The 6598-nt window shown below is 34.0% G+C and overlaps 1 pseudogene; it reads right to left on the bottom strand.

The window, feature by feature from the left end:
- Nucleotides 1-383: 383 nt before the first annotated feature.
- Nucleotides 384-5344, bottom strand: LOC107858906 (annotated as a pseudogene).
- Nucleotides 5345-6598: the final 1254 nt, after the last annotated feature.

Genomic DNA, 6598 nt, shown 5'->3' with positions numbered 1-6598 from the left:
ATCTCCAAACACAAAAAGACAACACATGATGGTCCACTATATTGTGTAGTGAATTTAGCAAATCTGTATGGAACCTAAAGCATGCTTCTGACATTTATTACTTTAATGCGGTATGTCCAAGGTGCATTATGCACTGATAAAGATGTCAACAAGTACCATTAAATTATATATAAAATAAAAAGAGATATTTAGTGTTCTCTGGAACTTCATCTATGTTATATCTCAAATGCTCAGAAAACTAAAGTCTTTGCCAATGCATGGACAAAATGGCATATACAACAGTATAAGAACAAGTTTTGAACTTAACATACTGACTTTACCTCTAAAGCTTTAGTCACATAAGGAATTGCAACTTTATTCATTCTTCCTTCTGTCTGTGATAAGAAAGGTATCCCTTCAGTTTACCATTCACAGAAAATCCATGAGTTTTACAAGGGATACAAACAGCTACAAATTTAAAAGAAAAATACAAAAAAACCAGCACATTGAACACTTCTCATTCTTATAGATGGTATCAGACAATATATTAACTAGAACTCACTCCCAAACTAACAGTAGTTGTTCAATACAAATCATGTATATGCATTCTTATTCGGGCACATTTAATATGGCTATGTAGAATGTCAATATGGCAGTTGTATTATTGTTTATTTTGTAATGTCTGACATGCTACTCATGTTTATGAGAGATTACTTGTAGAGTTGGGACAAAGATGGGCCAAGAGTTCAAATTGGATATCCCACTCATAGTTCATTCTCCATGTATAAATCTTAAATATCTGTGCTCTACTCTACTGGCTAAGCAGGCCAAATTCAACTTTTCGATCTAATCGTCCAGGATATAAATAAAGCTGGATCAAGTACATCAGCTCTGCAAAATAATAGGATAGACCTATTACTTAGGCAAGATGACAATAAGTTGGTAGCAGCATTTTATGCTACCAAACGTGAATATATAGATGACAAATAGCTCCAAATTTTAATCACCAAAACATGAAATAACATAAGCAACTAAACAAGAAAAAGTAAATGTGCATACTGATGGAAAAAATAACTCCAGCATATAGGCAAACTAACCTATTGGTTTCCATAAGAACTTAAATATTCCCTTGATCATCAAAACCTAGACGGTTCATAATTTCAAGCACGGTCCATTGAAATTCGTTGTTTCCTCCGACTCCATCATCAAATCCTGCACCTCGAATGGCATCTACTTCATCAAAAAACACAATGTAGACCTTCTTAGAGTGTGCCATCTGTCATATAAAATAAATCAATGCTAAAGTTAAATCTAAATGAGTTTAACAATAATTGTGTATTGTCAAACAGTGAGATTTTGGTTCAATAGTAAAGATGTAAAGTGGTGCAATTCATGAGTTTGAACCCTGTACTACACATGAAGTATGATATCTAAGTGGGAACATGGTATGTCAACACTTTCAGTAAACCAGTTGGAGTTGGGACTTAGAGTGCGTCTAACCTGGAACAGTTCACAAACCATTCTAGCTCCCTCACCAACATATTTTTAAACAATCTCACTACCAATAACGTGAATAAATCATGCATCTATACAGTTTTCAACTTCTCTAGAAAGAAATGTTTTCCCATTACCTGGAGGACCATAGCAGAAACACCCTTAGGGGGGTCAATTCCAAGTTTGACATATTGAGCAAGAAAAGGAACACAACCTAATTTTTCAACCAATCAAAGGGGAAAAATAAAATGTGAAACACAACAGAAGAATGAGCACTCATTAGAACCTCTAGCATCTTCTCAATTTGCTTCTTACATCATTACATGTAGCATCAGGTTTTTACTCGATAGTGAAATGACCATAGTTGAGATCTATTCTTTTCTACAATTGTAACCTGATAGCATTACCTCATCCACCAGTGGCTGCATTAACTCGTCCGCTGAATCAACATAATCCTGGGTCACCTTATATATAAAGGAAAATATATCAGCCTACTTGGAAAAGTGGAGCTGAGGTCCAATTGATATAGGATTGACAAATTCTCCAATGGCCCAAGGTAGCTGGTGCAATGTAATTTCTCTGTTTTGTCCTTTAATGGCCCAAGGTGGCTGGTGCAATGTAATTTCTTTATTCTGTCCCTTAAGTTGATGGAATTTTCTTTGTCATTGCAGTTCCTGTAGACTGCACAATTCTAGAAAACTTTCATAATATTATTTTTTAAGGTCTTCTTCCATTGTGAAAAGTGGGTTCTGAACATCAATTAGACCCTTAGACCATAGTCATCTGTCTAATCTTGTTTACACTAACCAATCACATTAATAGCTGAAAGCTACCAAAGTTTGTTAAGAATCCAATCTTAATAATGATTTGAAGTTTAAACTCATCTTGGAACACGATTTTTGGGTATATTAGTAGGACTTGGATTTAAGGAAAGAAATTTGCTACCTTTTTATTATACATAGTAGTTTAGGTTGGTCAGTTCTATTTCCAAACTTTCTGTACACTTCATATCAGAGACGTGATAATTATGATATCTGGCTAAATAATAGGTCAGCCTAGCAGAAATAAAGACTTTCAACATGGAAATTCAGAAGTTCCACTAATCTAATTGAGTGTTCGCTTTAGCCATGATTTGCTGAGCCTTCTTCCTCTGATAAAAAATTAGGCAGACTTGACTGGTCAAAATAAGGATCATTTAGAATAATGAAGGGGGAGAGAAGTAATGAGAAAAATAACCAGCATAACAGGGTCTTGTCTGCAAATCCTTATAAAGACAGTTATCCAAGAAAGTTTGTGTATCAAAAACTACAATTTTTGATCTAATATGGACAAAGAGCATCTATGAAATCAGATGTAGGACCAAAATAAAACTAAAGAAAGAACTAAGTTATTTGTATGGACCAATCAAATGCGAACAGGATTATCGTTATGATGTGGTTTATCATCTTTGTGTTTTACAAATACTTAGTGGACTAAATATATAAGGACTGGGTTACCTAATTCTTTATCTTGTCTCACGCCTTCCATGTTTAGAGACCTCAAAGTAATTACTCTTTCTTCTGTGGCTTCTTCTTTCTCATCTGAATGACCTTTCGCATTCCTCCCATTTTAGCTTGCTACTTCTTTGTTTCAGGCTTTAATCCATTATCATCCATCCTACAATCCTATTTTAGATTGAAAAGAGAACAAAATTAATCCTATCATAGATAATTCCTCAAGTTTCAACAGAAACAGTAAAATACAAAAGAAACCTTGGATTCAGTATTTAACTCAATTTTGAGGGAGTCCCTACAACCACTCTTTCTATCCTGGAATACACTTAATCCATAGGACAAGATACACTAAGATCAGCATAGTAAGCACTTGAAAGATAAAGTACACAAAAGGAAAAGTAAGCTAATAAAAATTGAAAGCTTGGCATCTACTTACTAAATGATATGAGGAGCTTCCCATTTTGATATTTTGGATCCTTGCTGTTTATTAAATGATGTAATATAGAAAATATAATAATTTCTTCTATGTAATTACTCAGCACCATTGTGCCAGGTGACAAATTGATCGTAGATCATTACATTCGAGGTCATTTGTTGCAAGTACCTCGACAATGTGATTCTTGTTGTCTTGAAATTGGATCATCTTCATATCCTCATCTAATTATGTATTCCAATTGATGAAAGTTTCTCCAGTTTTCCATCTTTCTACAAAGAAAGTAAGATACCAGAGTGTAAAGCAAGAGACTGGACAGGCTTATCAAATGCTATTATCAAATAATTAAGATGGTGCTAGGATATCCTCGCCTGGGAGTGTGCTCTGCCCTACTTGTTCTTTCTGATCCAATCATCTAGTAATAAAGATGGATAAAGTATATCAGGTCTGGAAAAAAATAGGATGGAGCTATAACTTGAGCAAGATGATAACAAGCTGGTAGCAGCATTTTAAGCTACCAAACATTAATATATGGCTGAAAAATAGCTCCACATTTTAATCACCAAAACTTGAAATACCATAAGCAACTGAACAAGAAAAAGTAGATATGCGTACTGGTGGAAAAAAATAACTGCAGCATATAGGCAGACTAACCTATTCGTTGCCATGAGAACTTAAATATTCCCTCGAGCATCAAAACCATCTAACTGGTTCACAATTTCAAACATGGTCCATTGAACTTTATTGTTTCCCCTGAATCCATCATCAAATCATGCACCTCCATGGTATCTACTTCATTAAAAAAAACAATGCAGGCCCTCTTAGAGCATGCCATTTATCATATCAAATGAATCAATGCTAAAGTTAAATCTAAATGCATTCAATTATAAGAGTGTATTATCTGGCAGTGGGATTTTGGTTCAATAGTAAGGACATGAGGTGGTGCAGCTCACAAGTTTCAACCCTGTACCAGATACGAAATCTAATATTTAAGTGGGAACATAGTAGAGGTGTAGATCAATACTCTCAGTGGACTAGTTGAAGTTGGGAATTAGTGTGCTTCTAACCTGGAAAAATTTATAAACCACTCTAGCCCCCTCACCAATATATTTATGAACATGCTCACTACCAATAACGCGAATGATGCATGCATCTATACTATTTGCATCTGGTCGGGCAAGCAATGTTTTCCCAGTACCTGGAGGACCATAGCAGAGAACACCCTTAGAGGGATCAATTCCAAGTTTGACAAATTTTTTGGGTTGAAGAATGGGAAACTCAACAAACTATTGTTAATTGAGCAAGAAAAGGAGCACAACCTAATTTTTCAACCAACCAAAGAAGAAAAAGAAAATGTAAACATACCGCAGAAGAATGAGCACTCATCATTACCTCTTACATCTTCTCAATTTGCTCCTTATATATCCATCTATATCATTATATGTAACATCATTTACCTACAAAAATTAAAGCAAACTAAAGAGCACAAACACCAGGATAAAGATAAACATGGTAAGATATTTTGTTAAATTAATGTAGGTTCTCAAAAGAAAAGGAAAATGACTGATAGATCTCTAAATCAAGACACGTCAAACTTCTTACTTATATGTTGTTGTTAACCAAAATATGCTACTCATTACTAGTTAAGCACAGACCTCTTAACTCTGAATCAGTTTATGGAGACTTACATGACAAACTGCTTCCAACCACACGGAGAAATTGATACAGCAAATACCATACATGAAAGATAGCATAACATGCCTTAGCAATTTGCTTGATATTTATAACATGTTTTGCATCTTCTGTATTAGGGATAATAATCTTTGTACACCTAGCCACCTACTCCAATGATCTAGTTATAGCTTTAAAGTATTTGATGAACAATGCCTTTGTCATTTTTATTTATAAAAAACCGCACCTGAAGAGGTTGCTCTTCCTGTATCATCTACTTATCAGAAACTAGATCATATTGACTTGGTGCAGCCAACCCAGTGTCAGATTCCTTAGTACTTGCAGATGTAGTAAATTAGAATTGGTCATGCATTTATAGGGAAATGTGCAAAGGAAAAGAAATAGGAAACACATCTACACATTTTAATAGAACTAAATCAATTCCCAAGATCACGTGAATTGATTGGTTCTCCAATCAACTCTTTTTTTCCTGTAACATCAGAATTACATTCTGCACCCTCATCTACTTGACATTCAAACATTTGATAAGAATTATCTTCTTCCTCTTTTCTACCACAATGGGGTTCATCCTATCGTGCAACTGCTTAGGCAGAACCACATCAGTGATATTTGAATTACTCTTGGTATTATCATCTATGTTCTAAAAATCTTCTTCCTTTGTAACCTCAGTATATCAATGTTTGTTCCATTTGTTTAACCACCAGACAAGAAAGTTTTACATGTATCTTGAGATATCTTTTCTTCAATCAAATATAGGTTGAATACTAAAGGTATCATATCAACTAGAATGTTAGAAAAAATGGGGAAAAGCAACATCAGAAGTTACAACATAGAACAACAGAAAAGCTACACCAAAATTTGCTACATATCATTTATCATAATTAACCGACACATCTTTATATAGTAAACTCTGATTGTGCTTATCCTAGTTTCATTGACTTTTCCTCTATTATCAGTTATTTGTTTATATATTTATTTTTTATAAGTGCATTTACTACGCTATCCATTTGTCTTTAAATGGATTTCGCCTACATTATTCGCAAGAATCACCAAAATTTTTCTCATTAATGAATGAAAAGCTAAGTGCAGGAGACAAAATTCTTAGATGAAATGAATTAGTTGAACCAATATAATGTTGCACTTTTCCTTGGAGGGATCTGCATATTAGCAAACATACAAATGTTAATTTTAGTAGTACTTTGTCTTTTGATGAAGTAAGTAATATCATTGATGGCACTAAGAAAATGTAAAAACTAAAAGTTTCAGTGGTACTTCGTTTCTATCATATCAATGTCATAATAGTGCTACATATGAAGATGGGCTCAAAGCTTGGAATTAGAAGACATTTTTTTTTTTGGGGCAAGGAAATCAATTTAATCATTTACTGTCAGGAGACTTGTAACAAGCAAAAGACCAATATTTCATTTTCTTTTTTATCTTCATGGAAATTTATCTCAATAGGTGTGTCTGCAAATAACTTATGAAATTCATCCCCTAAAATCAACTA

The sequence above is a fragment of the Capsicum annuum genome, chromosome 1 (genome assembly GCF_002878395.1).
Source record: "Capsicum annuum cultivar UCD-10X-F1 chromosome 1, UCD10Xv1.1, whole genome shotgun sequence".
NCBI lineage: Eukaryota > Viridiplantae > Streptophyta > Magnoliopsida > Solanales > Solanaceae > Capsicum > Capsicum annuum.
The sequence above is the reverse complement of the archived record's forward strand: the minus strand, read 5'-3'. Positions and strand labels throughout refer to the sequence as shown.